The following is a 16,616-nucleotide window of genomic DNA, read 5'->3' as shown; positions in this document are numbered from 1 at the left end:
ACATTTGTCCTTTTTCCAATCCACAAATTTTTCCTACCAATGATAATTATTTCAATAGTATACAGTATTATATTTCATCAACTAAATACAATAATTCACCAAATATTGTCTGTATCCCCTTGACAAATAACTTAAACACATATAGCAGTCTGAGAACCCTTGGTTTAAGGGAACATACATAGTATCACTATGTTTAGAGCTGGAAGTGACTTTCTTAAGGTCATAGAGTTGGAAAGTGTAAGGATAATTTTAGGGTTGTGACCCTAATCTAAATTGATTTGGTTGCCAGAGAAAATCCCAAATAAAATATCCAAGTCAGTTTGGAAATTTATGGTGATTTTAATTAATAGAGAGGTCAGGAATTAAGGAGAAGAGAAAGAAAGAGGGTATAGGATTTCTCCTGCCTGACCTGTGCCAGGGGGAATTCAAAGACCTCCACCATGAAGTCTTTGAAGAAGATTAGAGGCTTTTCTAAGAGGATAGTGTTTGGAAGGTAAAGGAGAAAAGAATCAGCCTAAACTCCGAGAGAGCTCAGTGAAGATGCCTCACCTGAACTAGGCTACTAAGCTTCTCCCAGGATAGTATCAAGGAAAACTCACTGCCAACCCCAGACAATAACTGCCACCATGCCAAGATGCCGAAACAATCAGCAAGCTACTGCCAGAGCCACCTCTTCACGGAAAGAGACTGGAGAGAGGAAGTGACACGAAATATATAGACGGTTTTACATCACTTTCCTGCGTCTCACATGTACCAATGGTAGCTTAAGCTTGACTTAGGACAGCCCAGGGATCTGTCAGTTGTTTCTGATTTGTTATTTACTAGGACATGTCTGTCATAGACCATCCTCCTAAATACTTAATCCTTAAGTATGGGTGTAGACATTCCTGTTTTTGTTAGACTAAGTAGGGTGGAGTAATCTAAAGTTCACAAAAGGACCTTCAAGACCATCTAGTGCAGTGATGGCAAACCTTTTAGAGATGGATTGCTGGGTCCTATTCCCATCCCACCTCCCAGACCTAGTACTGTGCCTTTCCCCCCAGACCTGAATGCAATGCCCCTTCCCCTCTGAGTACATGGCATGTTCCATTCTCCCTCCTTACCCCAAAAAAGGGAGGGAGAAAGTAGCCCTCTCAGTGGGCTGCTGGGTGGAAGCATAGATGAAGTGAGGAATGTGTTCAGCAAGTATAAAAAGGGAGAGGGGTATGACCCAAGTACTCCACCCCCTTCCAGCTCTGCCACCTGTGAGCCACTCACCTTACCGTCCTATGGGCTCCCATTGGGCTGCTGGGCAGAGGGGTTGGTGATGTGAAAAAATGTCATCAGGCACAATGGAGAGAGGAAGGGGAGCAGTTCTGCTCTAGTCCCTCTGCCTTTCTATTAACAAACTCTGAGGGGTGGGGGAGGATGGCTGTGTGCCCACAGTGCTCTGTGTGCCATCTTCAGCACCTGTGCCATAGGTTTGCCATCACTGATCTAGTGCAAACTCCTCTCTTTGGAAATGAGGAAGCTGACTCTCAGCATGTGACTCCCCCCCCCCCCCCCCCCCCGCCCCAATTCATCCACTCTTCAAAGTTTCACATTGCTGTTGTAGACATTACCATCCTCTAAATCATCCAGGCTGGCACGTCAGTACTCAAATCCTTGCTTACACTTATCCACATATCCAACCATTGCCAAGTCTTGTCATTTCTACCTTCATAACATTTCTCATATATGCCCCTTTCTATTCACACAGCTAACCCTATGGTGCAGGCCCTTATTATTCCATGCCTGGACAATTTTAATAGCCTTCTGGTTGGTTCCCTACCTCAAATCTCTTTCAACTCTTAGTATATCTTCTACTTATCTAACAGTGATTTTTCTAAAATGAAGGTCTTGTCATGCTACCTCCCTCCTCAGTAAACTCTAGTGACTTCCTATTACTTAAAGAGCAAATACAAACTGTACTGTTTTAAATCCCTTCACAGCCTGGCCCCTTCCTACATTTCTAGTCTTATACTTGACTCCCCTGTCATCCACTATTATCCTGCTAGCTTGGCTTACTTGCTATTCCTTGAATATGATGTTCCATCTCCAGACTCTGTCTTTTCATTAGCTGTTTTCCTAGTCCTAGAATGTGTTCAAACTCACTCTCTTCCCTCTGAGATTACTTTCCACCTATGTTGTGTTTACCTTGTACATCCATGAGTTTATAGCATGTTGTCTTCCTCCCCATTAGAATGTCTCTCTTTGCTTTTGCAAAGGATAGTGCTTTTGCCTTTCTTTCTCAGAGTTTTGGGAGTGCCTGGCACATAGTAAGGACATTATAAATGCTTCTTGACTAACTGACTGACTTGTTTGGCACCACACACCTAGAAAGTCCCAGAAGAATTTGAACCCAGGTCTTACCAACTCCAAATCTAGCACTGTAGCCACTTTGTCATGCTGCCTCGCCAAGGCCACTCTTCTTTTTTCCCTCAGCCACAAGTACAGATTTCTCCTTCCTTGATGTTCCTCTCAACTTTTATGCCTATGAAGTGGAAATTTGGGGTTTTGTTTGGCATCAAGAGAATTTGCTTGTCTTTTTGCATTGATGATCTAACTAACGAATCAACAAAAATTTAATTTATCCACTGTAGGTACAGTGGATACCAAGATAAAAATGAGAGTAATCTCTGTTTAAGGATCTTCGGTTGGAAGAGACACAAGACATATATATGTACAAAAAAATCCAAGGTAATTTTTTGGGAGAGGAAGGCATTAACAGCTGGAAAGAGCAAGAAAGATTTCATGTAGAACTATCTCTTCACCTAAATTTGTAATCGCAAAACTGCAATGATAATTAATCTGGGAAAGAAGACAGTGTGGGAAATAACAAGAAAGTGCTTATTTTATTTGTGGGGTGACCTGAGGACTGTGGTTTGAAAGAAACTTATTTTGAAAGAGTGCTGAGGCTGAGAATTCCAAAAAAAGAAAGAATTGGATATAATTAATACTGGGAACTTATTCACCAGGGCTTTTTCTCTCTTGGCTAGTGATTTAATGGTCTGGACTAATTACTTATTCATTCCTCAGTTTGCCTATTTGATAGGTTTTTTTTTTTTCCTAGTATCATGTATATATACCATGTAGAAAGAACACTGAAACATTGAACTGGGACTAACACTTGAATTATATAATTCTGGTTCCTCTCCACACTACAATGTTGAGGGGTATGCTAGTAAGTATTTAACAACTAGATTTGGAGTGGGGGAAAGAAATAAGCTTATAACACTTTTTTTGGATGTTTTGCTTTATTGTATTTCACCGATAATGCTTTTAAAAAAAAGAGTTTATTTAATTTAATTAAGAATATTTTTTCCATGGTTACACAATTCATGTTCTTTCCCTCCCCTCTTCCCACCCCCTCCCATAGCCAACGAGCAATTCCACTGGGTTTTATGTGTATCATTGATCAAGACCTATTTCTATATTATTGATATTTGCAATAGGGTGATCGTTTAGAGTCTGCATCCCCAATCATATCCCCATCAAACCATGTGATCAAGCAGTTGTTTTTTTCTTCTGTGTTTCTACTCCCACAGTTCTTCCTTTGGATGTGGATAGCATTCTTTCTCTTAAGTCCCTCAGAATTGTCCTGGATCATTGCATTGCTGCTAGTAGAGAAGTCCATTACATTTGATTGTGCCACAGTGTATCTGTCTCTGTGTATAATGTTCTCCTGGTTCTGTTCCTTTCACTTTGCTTCACTTCCAGTAGGTTGTTCCAGTTGACATGGAATTTCTCCAGTTCATTATTCCTTTCAGCAAAATAGTAATACATCACCAACAGATAACAAAATTTGTTCAGCCATTCCCCAATCAAAGGGCATCCCCATATTTTCCAGTTTTTTTGCCACCACAAAGAGCGCAGCTATAAATATTTTTGTACAAGTCTTTTTCCTTATTATCCCTTTGGGTATAAACCCAGTAGTGCTATGACTGGTCAAAAGGTAGGCAGTCTTTTAGCGCCCTTTGGGCATAATTCCAAATTGCCTTCCAGAATGGTTGGATCAATTCACAACCCCACCAGCAATACAATAATATCCCAAATTTGCCACATCCCCTCCAACATTTATTGCTTTCCTTTGCTGTCATATTAGTCAGTTTGCTAGGTGTGAGGTGGTACCTCAGAATTGTTTTGATTTGCATTTCTCTATAAGAGATTTAGAACAGGTTTTTCATGTGCTTATTGGTAGTTTTCATTTTTTTTTATCTGAAAATTGCCTATTCATGTCCTTGCCCATTTGTCAACTAGGAAATGGCTTGATTTTTTTGTACAATTGATTTAGCTCCTTATAAATTTGAGTAATTTGATCTTTGTCAGAGGTTTTTGTTATAAAGATTTTTTCCCCAATTTTGCTTCCCTTCTAATTTGGTTGCATAATTTTGGTTGTTCATACAAAACCTTTTTAATTTAACGTAATCAGAATTATCCATTTTACGTTTTGTAATATTCTCTATCTCTTGCTTGTTCTTAAAAATCTTTCCTTTCCTATAGGTCTGACAGGTAAACTATTCTATGTTCACCTAATTTACTTAGTTTCCTTCTTTATATTTAAGTCATTCACCCATTCTGAATTTATCTTGGAAAGATGTTGATCTAAACCTAATCTCTCCCATATTGTTTTCCAATTATCCCAGAAGTTTTTGTCAAATAGTGGGGTTTTGTCCCAAAAGCTGGGACCTTTGGGTTTATCCTACACTATCTTGCTGAGGTCATTTACCCCATGTAAAATTGAGATTTGAACTCTGGACTTCAATCCCCACAAGCCCTTGCTCCACTTCCCCAGAATGCTTTGTAATCTCACGCAATTCTGAGGTGGGCCGAGATCGAGGAAGGATTTAGGCTGATGAAAAAGGCTTTTGAGCTCTGTGCGCTTGGACTTCCGTTTTGGGGCAGACATGGCTCTTTCCATAATGTAGGTTATCTTGTCTAGGCCTCCGGCCTAGGCACGTGCTTTTTCTTATTCTGTATTTTCTTTAATCTTTAACTTTTAATAAATCTCTAAAAAAATATAATACTCCTTGCAGAGAGAAACTAATTTCTACCTGCTTCAGTCTCCCCATATTCCTAAATTTAACTGTTATACCCAAGTCCATTACACTGACCCTCCCTTCTGTTCCTTAGCCAGTACCATATTATTTTGATGTCCACTGCTTTATAATACAGTTTAAGATCTGGTACTGTTAGGCCCCCATCCTTCACATTTTTTTTCATTATTTCCCTTGATATTCTTGATCTTTTGTTCTTCTAAAAGAACTTTGTTATAATTTTTTCTAATTCAGTAAAACAGTTTCTTGGTAGTTTGATAGGTAAGGCACTGAATAAATAAATTAATTTAGGTAGGATTGTCATTTTTATTATGTTAGCTTGTCCTACCCATAAGCAATTAATGTTTTTCCAATTGTTTATGTAAAAGTTAAAAATAAATCTCAATAATAATATTATATTTTTAAGAGATTTATTAATGATCATTAGAAATCAAGGAATAAAGAAAATACAATATAAAGACCACATGCCGATAGCTGGTTAGCCATTTTTTAGTCAACCCCACTCTACATCAGAGAGAGGAGGAGCCTCCAAACCCCACACCCTTTATCCTCTGTCTATGGGAAGTACATAATGACAGGAAGTCAGTGGGCTCTTGGGATATGTAGTTCTTTTTTAGGATAACAGATTTTCAATCATACATTTAGATCTAGTTTTAATTTTGTGGAAAGTATTTTGTAGTTGTGTTCACATAGTTCCTGTGTTTGTCTTGGCAAATAAATACCTAAATATATATATTTTTTAAACCCCTACCTTCCATCTTGGAGTCAATACTGAGTATTGGCTCCAAGGCAGAAGAGTGGTAAGGGATAGGCAATGGAGGTCAAGTGACTTGCCCAGGGTCACACAGCTGGGAAGTGTCTGAGGCCAGATTTGAACCTAGGACCTCCCGTCTCTAGGCCTGGCTCTCAATCCACTGTGCTACCCAGCTGCCCCCAATACCTAAATATTTTATATTGTCTAGGATGATTTTAAATGGAATTTCTCTTTCTAACTCTTGCTGCTGAGATATATTGGAAATAAATAGAAATGCTGGTGATTTATGTGGGTTTATTTTGTATCCTGCAACTTTGCTAAAGTTGTTTCCACTAGCTTTTTAGTTGATTCTCTAGGATTCTTTAAGTAGACCATATAATCTGCAAAGAGTGATAGTTTAGTCTCCTCATTGCCTATTTTAATACCTTCAATTTCTTTTTCTTCTCTGATTACTAATGCTAGTGTTTCTAGTACAATGTTAAATAATAAGTGGTGATAATGGGCATCCTTGTTTCACTCCTGATCTTATTGGGAAGGCTTCTAATTTATCCCCATTGCAGATGATGCTTGCTAATGGTTTTAAATATACTGTTTGTTATTTTTAGGAAAGGCCCTTCTATTCCTATACTTTCTAGTGTTTTCAATAGGACTGAGTGTTGTATTTTGTCAAAGGCTTTTTCTGCATTTATTGAGATAATCATGTGATTTTTGTTGGTTTGCTTGTTGATATGGTCAATTATGTGGATGGATTTCCTAATATTAAACCATCCTTGAATTCTTGGTATAAATCCCACCTGATCATAGTGAATAACCCTCATGATCACTTGCTGGAGTCTTTTTGCTAGTATTCTATTTAAGATTTTTGCATCTATGTTCATTAAGGAGATTGGTCTGTAGTTTTCTTTCTGTTTTTTATCTGCCTGGCTTTGGAATTAGTACCATATTTGTGTCATAAAAGGAATTTGGTAGAACTCCTTTGCTTATTGTTGTTTTTGTAATGTTTGTTAGAATTTACTTGTGTATCCATCTGGCCCTGGGGATTTTTTCTTAGGGAGTTCTTTGATGGCTTGTTCAATTCATTTTTCTGATGTGGGATTAAGTATTCTATTTCTTCTTCTGTTAATATAGGCAATTTATATTTTTATAAATATTCATCCATTTCACCTAGATAGCTGTTTATTGCCATATAATTGGGCAAAATAGTTCTTCATAATTACCTTAATTTCCTCTTCATTAGAGGTGAGGTCACCCTTTTCATCTTTGATACTGTTGATCTTATTTTCCTTTTTCCTTATTAGATTAACCAGTACGTTATTTTGTTTTGTTTTTCCAAAAGTACCAGCTTCTAGTCTTATTTATTAATTCAATAGTTCTTTCACTTTCAATTTTATTAATTTCTCCTTTTTTAGGATTTCTATTTTTGTTTTTATCTGGGGATTTTTAATTTGTTCTCTTTCTAGTTTTTTAATTTGCATGCCCAATTCATTGACCTCTTCTCTCTGATCTGTTAATATATGCACCCGGGGATATACATTTTCCCCTGAGTACTGCTTTGACTGCATCCCATAGATTCTGATATGATGTCTCTTCGTTGTTATTCTTTTCAATGAAATTATTTTTTCTATGGTTTGTTCTTTAACCAACCAACTTTGGAGAATCATATTTAATTTCCAGTTAATTTTTGATTTGCTTCTCCATGTACCCTTAATTATTATTTTTATTGTATTATGATCTGAAAAGGTTGCATTTATTATTTGTGTTTTTTTCCATTTGTTTGCAATGCATTTATGCCCTAGTACATGGTCAGTCTTTGTGAATATACTGCTGCTTTGTGAATATACTGTGAATATACTGCTGAAAAGGTGTAGTCCTTTTTGCCTCTTTTTCTCCACATATCTATGAACTCTAATTTTTCTAAGATTTCATTTACTTCCCTTATCTCTTATTTATTTTTTGGTTTGATTTTTCTAGACCTGATAAGAGGAAGGTCTCCCACTAGAATTGTTTTACTATCTATTTCTTCCTTAAGCTCTAATAGTTTCTCCTTTAAAAATTTCATACCTTTATACCTCCTTTAAAAATAACTATACCATTTGATGCACATACATGTTGAGTGCTGATATTTCCTTATTGTCTATATTGCCTTTCATCAGGATATAATTACCTTCCGTATCTCTTTTAATCAGATCTATTTTTACTGTGGCTTTGTCAGATATCATGATTGCAACTCCTGCCTTCTTTTTCTCAGTTGATGCCCAATAGATTTTGCTCTACCCTTTTACCTTAACTGTGGGTGTCTACCTGCCTTATGTGTGTTTTTTGTAGACAACATATGGTAGGATTTTGGCTTCTAAACCATTCTGCTATTTGCTTCTGTTTTGTGAATCAGTTCATCCCATTCACATTCAGAGTTATGATGACCACCTGTGTATTTCCTATCATTTTTATTCCCTCTCCTAGTCCTGCCCTTCTTTCACTATTTCCTTCTACAACAGTGTTTTGCTTTTAATCAGTCCCCCTAATCCCTACCCTTATTTTACTTCTTTTCCCAACCCCTCCCTTCTTAATCCCCTCTTATTTTTCTTTAGGGTCTATTAAATTCCCTCCCCCATCTCTTTCCCTTTCTTTTGGTACTCCCTGCCCCATTCCCTGCCCTTCATTTTTCTCTCAACTTCCCTTAAGGGGCAAAATGTAAGGTGTTAAAATTAAAGGTTGGTCTAAAGTATTCAAGAGTAAGGTCACCAGGAATTAACCACTTAATTCCAAATGATTTTTTAGCAATTTATTTATAAAACATATCTAACCTAACACACTAAGTATTTTGCTCCAGCCCTTGGCTCAACCAGGCAGAGCTAATTAGTCCTTAGCTGGAGGGGTCCTCAGCTTTGAGCCAACAGCCTGGGGATGAATAAAGCAAGGGCTGCAGTCAGGAAGCCTCTTTCAAGAGGGGAGGCCTCTCCTGAGGCTAGACCCTTCAGAAAATCCAGGAAAGGAGTTAGCCTTTTTCACTTATACACATGGTAGTTCAAAAGGAGAGATTTAAGAACAGTCTCACCATGTCCAGTGTCTCAGGTCCAGTAAGCAGATTCTTCACCAGCCTCCAACTCAAATTCAGAACTCTGAAGAATGACGAACTCCAGACTGCTTCATAGGAAGTTGTAACTCCCTTTAAAGACGGTTCATCTTTAAAGAGTGGTTTTCAGCTAAGATCTTTTGATTTTCCTTTTTGGTTTGGTTTATCCCACTTTTCATGGCTTCCAGCAGGTCCATTCTGGTTTCCAATTTGCTTATCATTTCATTTGATTTCTGGGCTTCTTTTTCCAAGTGGGAGATTCTGTCTTTTAAACTGTTACTTTCTTTATGAACTAGTTCCCACTTTTCTTGCCAAGTTTCTCCTATCTTTCTTACTTGGTTCTCAAACTCTAGTTTGAGTTTCTGGAGAGCTTGTGACCATTTACCTTTTTTTTTTTTTAAGTATGTGTTTGCTTGTTTGTAGCCCTCTGCTATCTCCTCTGTTGTCTGCTCCATAGAAGTTGTCTAGGGTCAGAGTTTTTTTCTTATTCTTTTTCATGATTGTAAATTGTAGTTCTTGGGTGTTGGTGGCCATTGCTGTATTAGTTTTTTCCTCCCTTCCTAGCCAGAAGTCTGAGTGAGGGGGGTAGTCAGTTGTCTGTTTTTTTCCTGAGGCTATTTTTCAATCTCAACCAGCTTCTGCTGTGTGCAGCCCCTCCCTGCCCTATCTCTGTGCCCAAGCTTCACATTCCTCAGCCTTCTGGGGTCCCAAGTGTTGCTGCTCTCAGGGATAATTCTGTGGTGTCCTCAGCCAGCGCCTGGAGGACCTAGAGATTGCCCTGCTCTTGTTCTGACTCTGGCATGGTAGGTGGAGTGGGGGAGGGGACATCAGCTCACACTTTGGTAGGAGTAATTTTATTCCTTAATAGGGTGGAAATGCCCAAATCCTGCATACCTTCAAGGCCACACCCTACAGTAAGTAGAGCCCTTTTTCATTTTTGTCCTTTTGAAGCACTTTATATCCATCAGTGGTGAGAAGACTCTTGCTTCTACTCTGCAGCCATATTAGCCCAGAAGTCCCAACACACTTGTTAAATTTTATCTACATCAGATTTTCTTAATAATTTTCTCAAGTCTAGATATTCAACAAAACAATGAAGTCCTCATTGATGTTTGACAATGGGCTCTCCTGAGCCAGTTCAAACTAGCTCCTACGCACTCCAGAATGTAATCCTGGGCAAGGCACATAATTCTTTTGGCCTTTGTGCTTCCTCTGTAAAATGGAGAGACTGTACAAGAGAATTTAGAATTCCCTTCCAGCTCAAGTTCTTTGATTTTATGATTGCTACTCTTGGAGTTTAGTTAACTAGATGCAAAAGGTGTGATGTCCAGAGGAAAGAAAAGCCTAGAAATTGGCCATTCATTCATCATTCATTCAATGACCATTTTTGAATACTTGCTTTGTGGGGATTGTAGAAAAGAAGCATAGTCTTGATGATTCTTGTAATGAGCAAAAGGTGAAATTACTGAGAAAACAAAGGGATGATTTTCTGAACCTATTGATTTATTAAACAATGCATGCCAATTGTCTAACAAATCATAACCAAGCACTTTCCTCATCTTATAGCTGGTCCTTTAATAGAGACAGACTTTTACATATTAAAAGCAATCAAATAAGACAAGTAATCAAAAAGGAAACATACAGTGTTAGGTAATCTGATTTCTAATTGGATGAAAGTTTTGGGGCTTTCCAGGTTGGGAAGGAAAGAGTAAACAGATGCAATTCCTTCAGTTTAGTTTATTCCTTCCAAGTCTGTATACAAAGGAACCTAGAAGCATGATTGTTTAGTGTGGGACTAGTTTTTGAATAGGATCTATGGATTGCTTGAGATGTACAATTAAGTCTTTAATCAGGAGAAGGGATAGTGTTCAATATTTAGGCCTCGACACAGAGGCATGTGCTCAAAACCACAGAGCTAATAAAAACCCTGGCACTATCCCTCAGAGGATAACCATGCTAGATTGTCCTCTCATGAACCATGAAAATTGGGGAACTTATATACCTCTTGGGGAACTGAGGAGTATGGTTGATTGGTTTTACAATGGCCACAAAGAAATAAGAAATATAGGACTGGATTATCAGGGAGAGGCTGATGCTTTATAATGGATATGAAAGGGAAAGATCCAACCAAAGGATTGATACAATGGGAGAAACCACCAGGACAAAAGGGTACTTAACATTTGATTTGAGTCTGTTAGTCCCACCTATGGGGGACTACCAAGTACTTTAAGGTCTATTGTTATTCTGAAACCTGTGAGTAAGGGATCTTCCCCCCCAAGAGAAACTTTCCATGTGACAAAGTCAGAGTTAGGGGTCTTCAGATCAAACTTGCTACAAACTTGGGGTTTCTAGATTCCAAGTTAATACCCCCAACATTGTACTTTATAGCAGATCTGGGTGATTAGAGGTGGAAGGGACCCTAAGAGGTCAATCCCTCATCTTCTAGCCCATTAAATTTCTAGCTTTTTTTTTCCACCTTGCATCCCTAACTAGATTGCAAGTTTCTTGAGGAAATCATATTTTATTATATCTCCATACACAAAAGGGTTTTATGAATGTTATGCAAAAAGCTACAGTGTACTGTACTCCTTGACCTTTAAACCAAGGAGCCCCAAGCTAGCCCATGCTTGTATTTTTCATGCTCCTGGCCTTCCAGAGACAGAACAGCTGTGCTTTGTTTTCACAGACTGACACAAGCAGATGAAATGACTTGCCAGGGACAAACCTGAGGCTAGAACACTAGGTTTCCTAGTATTGTGTCCTGGCTGCATTGCTTTTTGTTATTCTGCCCAGAGTTAACTCTCTCCTCTCCAAGGGGTGGGGGGAGAGTGGTGGTAATGGATGATATTCAAAATAACCCGCAATATAAAAATAATTAATTTGTGTTTCTAGAGTCTATTATTGTTTCCCTTCCCAACAGATTTCCTAACTAACTTTGGTTTCGATTAGATCGATAGTAAAATGATTTTATGTTCTTTGGGTGTTGTGTAATTTGAATCTGTTACCATAAAACTATAATCCCCAACAAAACTATGATTCCTAGCACCTTATTCTCTTCTTGTTCTCACATGCTGACATAGACAGGAAATAAATTTGGTGGAGTTCCGTCTCAGCCTCTTTTTCCTTTTGGGCAGGTAGAAAACTGAATCACATGGTTCTATTTTGTCAGATAACAAACTTTATGAAAATAATACTTGAAGTATTGGACATTAATTTACATTCTACAGTGTTCTGAGAAGAGTAGGGAAGGAACATAGCCCAGATTTGTCACATAAAGTAGATTAGGAATATGCAGGAGATTGTTAGCTGGGTAATCTTGAACAAGTGCCCTTTTTTCCTGTGCTTTTAACTTATCTGTTTGAAGAAAGGTTTAGGACTAAATGATCTCTAAGAACTCTTCCAGCTGTAAAATTAGCTGTGTAAGAAATTAAGGGTTTGACCAAAATATATGAGAATTCTAAGATAATACCGTGGTTGCTGATTTAAATCTTTTAGCTCAAGTCAAATTGACTTTCAGTAGCTTTATTTACAAAGAAGTGGAAAGAGTGAAAGAGAAATGTAAAATTGGTTAGAGTAAGAAGTCTATCCTATCACCCTAAATGTTGCTCTTGCTCAAACCACACAGGATTTCTTAACCCTCAGCCAAGAAGAAGAGGCCTCTTCGGAACTAACCTCTCCAGAAGCCAGGAAAGGAGGTTCAGCTTCTCACTCACCCAAGCCAAAGCTCCAAAGGAGAAGATCCAGGAGCAGTTTTACCAGAAGCCATCTAAGAGCCAGAATCCCAGGTTGAAGTCCCAATTCAAAGCTCCAAGCCTTAGTCCTAGTCCAAGATATTCCAAGCCCCAGATTCAGGCCAAAAGCCTTTCTGACAAGAAGTTCAGGACCCTTTATAGTCCTTTTTCCATGTCCCTTCCTGTCCCTTCCTCCACTTTATGGGAGCCAATTGCAGTCTTTACATTTGTTTAGCACTGCCCAGGGGGTGGTCAGTCTTTTCTGGGTTTTCACCCACTTTTAGTAAGTAGCTTGTGAACCTCCCCTACTTAGTGTTAAGTAGGGGTGTTTTCAGTTTTTGTTGATTAATTTAAAAATAGGCTAGGGGAGAGTTAATCCTATCTTCACAGCTGATTCTGTCTCTGGGGTTGGTAATATAGAGGGTGGTCTCCTATGAGTACTGGAGCTTCATCCAAACTTAATGTCACCATTTAAAAAAAATTGTTCTACTTGATGATGCTGAGCAGAAGAAAATATATCCATTTTACTTCAGAAGAGGTAGCCATAGAGTGGGAACATAGAGCTTGGATTATACCATATATTGCTGAGTTTACCCACTAGCTAGGTGGTACAATGGATGGAATTGTGACTTGTGTCAGGAAGACTCAAGTTAAAATCCTATCTCAGACACTGTGAACCTAAATAAATCACTTCTCCCAGCCTCAATTTCCTCATCTGTAAAAGGAGGATAATATTAATACTTACCTCAGAGGGTTATTGTGAGGATTAAAGGAGATAATATATATCAAGTGCTATGTAAATGCTAGGTGTTTTTATCATCATGTTTTGGATGCTTCAATCAGTGTTCTTTGGATCATTTGAATGAGAATAAAATTCTCATCTCTCTTCTATTTGTAGTATGGAAGTAATTTGAAATGACCCCTTTAGAGGAAAAATGATTACAATTGTATAACAGCCAGGCCTGGAATCAGGAGGACCTGGGTTCAAATCCATTGATTTGGGCTTACCATTTTAGTCATAAATTCTTTTCAGGGGGAGGGTAATTCTTCAGAGTGCCCAGGCAATTGTCAATTATTTATGTGGATCTTCCATGATGAACTTTAAATTCTAAATTGTCTTCTCCTAGCACATATTTGGGTTGCCTCATCTTCCATCACTTGATGTGTCCTTAGGGGAAGAAAATTAATTACAGTATCAGCTAATGTAATCATAATTAGGATGGTAAATTTGCTGCTGTTGCAAAAAAGTAGTCATATGACAAATTTGAAGATTCATAAGAAATGGTTTTGGATCAACAACTATTTGGGGATTATCTGGCCTACTGTTTGAATCTGCACTGATAATTGAGCCCTGATTTGAGATGGCAAAGGTTTGGAACACCTATCCCTCAGCTCAGCTTGGTCTTGCATGTGAGATGGGTACCCAGAAATGGTATGTTTCATTACATTGGCTACAAAATTGCAACATTGCTTTAGCAATGAGAGCATGCAAGGAAACTCTATGGGTTTAGAAGAAAAACATAGTAGTTGTTTTTTTTTTCCTGAAATGGGCTATGTCACTTCTTTTCCTAATGACAGCAGCAAAGTATGTGCTGGGTCAAGAGACAAGAAAGCCTTGAGTTCAATTCTGGTTATAGACACTAGCTGTGTGTGGCAAGTAATGTAACCTTAGTCTGCCTCAGTTTTTGAAGTGGGGCACTTAATAAAGTGAGTTCAGTCAACCAGAAATTCAGTTATTGGAACCGTTATTTATTGATTAATAAAGAAATCTACCAGCTGGGACAGACTTCCCTAGTGGAAGCTGCATCAGACTGACATTACAGGATAACTTATATAGGTTACAAGATACAAAGTTATTTCCTTCACATACAGGTTCTTATTTGACAATCAAACAAACCTTATCACAAACACAGGTATGTGTGGTCAGTGATGAGTGGAACATACTCAGGTTATTCAGGGATTGTTTACTTTCATGTGTACTTAAATCACTTATTCCTAGTTAGCTAAGTTACCTTGCATTCCATCCTGACCTCTTTGATATTCCTGAGTTCCTTGGTTTCCTGACCTTCCTAATTCTCATCCTTAGGCTAATTAGAGTCTAGTCTGCAGCCTGCATAAACTGTTTGACCTGGGGGGGGGGGGGCTGTTTCCTAAAAATGCAAGAAGGGATTGATCTGTATCTACTTCAATTTTATTATCTTCCCTTATTCAGACTACTTAATTTCCTCAGCTCTAAAATGGGGATAATAATAGTATGTACCTCCTAGGATTATTGTGAGGGTCAGATGTGATAATATTTGAAAACCATTTAGCATCGTGTCCAGCACATAGTAGTGTCAACTTGTGATCTGGGGAACCCCAAAGTCTGTCAATATCATCTCCTATGGTGATTTCTTCCAGAAGTCAGAACAGATTTTGAATGAGTGACTCTGGATGGAGATTGCAGTCAGGTTGAACTGGACTCCATTTGGGCCAAAAAAGAAAAATGCTCAGAGTCCGAGTTAGGCAACTTTAGCCAACCATGTGCACATCTATAGTCCCAAAATCCCCCAGGTACCTGGTCCTTTCCACAGCAGCCAGTTAGTGGCCCTGGGCTGGCTCTGCAGAATTGTGAATGCCTCTCTGCAGCAGCCTTTACTAAAAAGGCTCTTAATCCTCACAGCAGCCTCTATGAAGCCCTGGGTATCCACAGCTGCTCCAGGGTAGGCTCTGGGTCTGGTGGGTCTCTGTACAACTATGGTTCCCATTTTACTTCCTGATTAAAGAGTGGGTCATGCTCCCAAACACATGAGATTGAGTCCTTTTTCTGAGTGTCTACTTACCTAGCCACACTGCTGCTAACTGACCTAACGATCCTAATTGGGTTCTGTGGGTACCTCACGTGTTGGAGTCAGTTCAGCAGGTGGCCCAGGCAGCTACTACTTTGGATCTTACTGTGGCCTCCAAAATGTTAAACTGGAAAAAACACAGAACTATTAAATAGTCAGAAAAACCAAGTCTTTAATCAGGAGAAGGATGATGGCACAGTCCTTTAGGCCCCCATACAGAGTCGCTCACCCAAAATCCACACAGAGCCCAAGGCTCTAGCTACTCTGGGTACCAACCTCTGGGAGAAATCACCATTGATAGCTCTGAGGAACAAAGAAATTGGGGGAACTTATATACCTTTTATTTTTTTTAAAACATTATTTTATTTGGTCATTTCCAAACATTATTCATTGGAAACAAAGATAATTTTCTTTTCTTCCCTCACCCCCCTCCCACCACCTCTCCCATAGCCGAGGAATGATTCCACTGGGTATCACATGTGTTCTTGATTCGAACCCATTTCCATGTTGTTAGTATTTACATTAGAGTGTTCATTTAGAGTCTCCTCAGACATGTCCCCTCCACCCCTGCAGCCAAGCAGTTGCTTTTCATCAGTGTTTTTACTCCCACAGTTTATCCTCTGCTTGTTTTTTAGATCCCTGCAGATTGTTCAGGGACACTGCATTGACACTAATGGAGAAGTCCATTACATTCGATTGTACCACAGTGTATCAGTCTCTGTGCACAATGTTTTCCTGGTTCTGCGCCTCTCGCTCTGCATCACTTCCTGGAAGTTGTTCCAGTCTCCATGGAATTCATCCACTTTATTATTCCTTTTAGCACAATAGTATTCCATCACCAACATATACCACAATTTGTTCAGCCATTCCCCAATGGAAGGGCATCCCCTCATTTTCCAATTTTTTGCCACCTCAAAGAGTGCAGCTATGAATATTCTTGTACAAGTCTTTTTCCTTATTATCTCTTTGGGGTACAAACCCAGCAGTGCTATCGCTGGATCAAAGGGCAGACGGTCTTTTGTCGCCCTTTGGGCATAGTTCCAAATTGCCTTCCAGAATGGTTGGATCAAGTCACAACTCCACCAGCAATGAATTAGTGTCCCCACTTTGCCACATCCCCTCCAGCATTCATTACTTTCCATAGCTGTCATGTTA

General features: G+C 38.8%; 1 protein-coding gene across 11 annotated transcripts in view; it reads left to right on the top strand.

The window, feature by feature from the left end:
- Positions 1 to 16,616, top strand: part of DCAKD (dephospho-CoA kinase domain containing) — a 53,114-nt gene that overhangs the window by 21,743 nt on the left and 14,755 nt on the right. For 4 of the 11 annotated variants that reach the window (XM_056816987.1, XM_056816986.1, XM_056816989.1 and 1 more), the window contains exon 2: positions 12,528 to 12,687. The exons of 6 other annotated variants lie outside the window; for them this stretch is intronic. The gene's annotated coding sequence lies outside the window, so the exon portion shown is untranslated. Of the gene's footprint in view, positions 1 to 2,621; positions 2,719 to 12,527; positions 12,688 to 16,616 lie in introns of those variants that run through there. One more of the 11 variants, XM_056816988.1, reaches the window with a different exon arrangement.

The sequence above is a fragment of the Monodelphis domestica genome, chromosome 2 (genome assembly GCF_027887165.1).
Source record: "Monodelphis domestica isolate mMonDom1 chromosome 2, mMonDom1.pri, whole genome shotgun sequence".
Taxonomy (NCBI): Eukaryota; Metazoa; Chordata; class Mammalia; order Didelphimorphia; family Didelphidae; genus Monodelphis; species Monodelphis domestica.
Note: the sequence above shows the minus strand (reverse complement) of the source record. Positions and strands in the feature narration are given on the sequence as shown.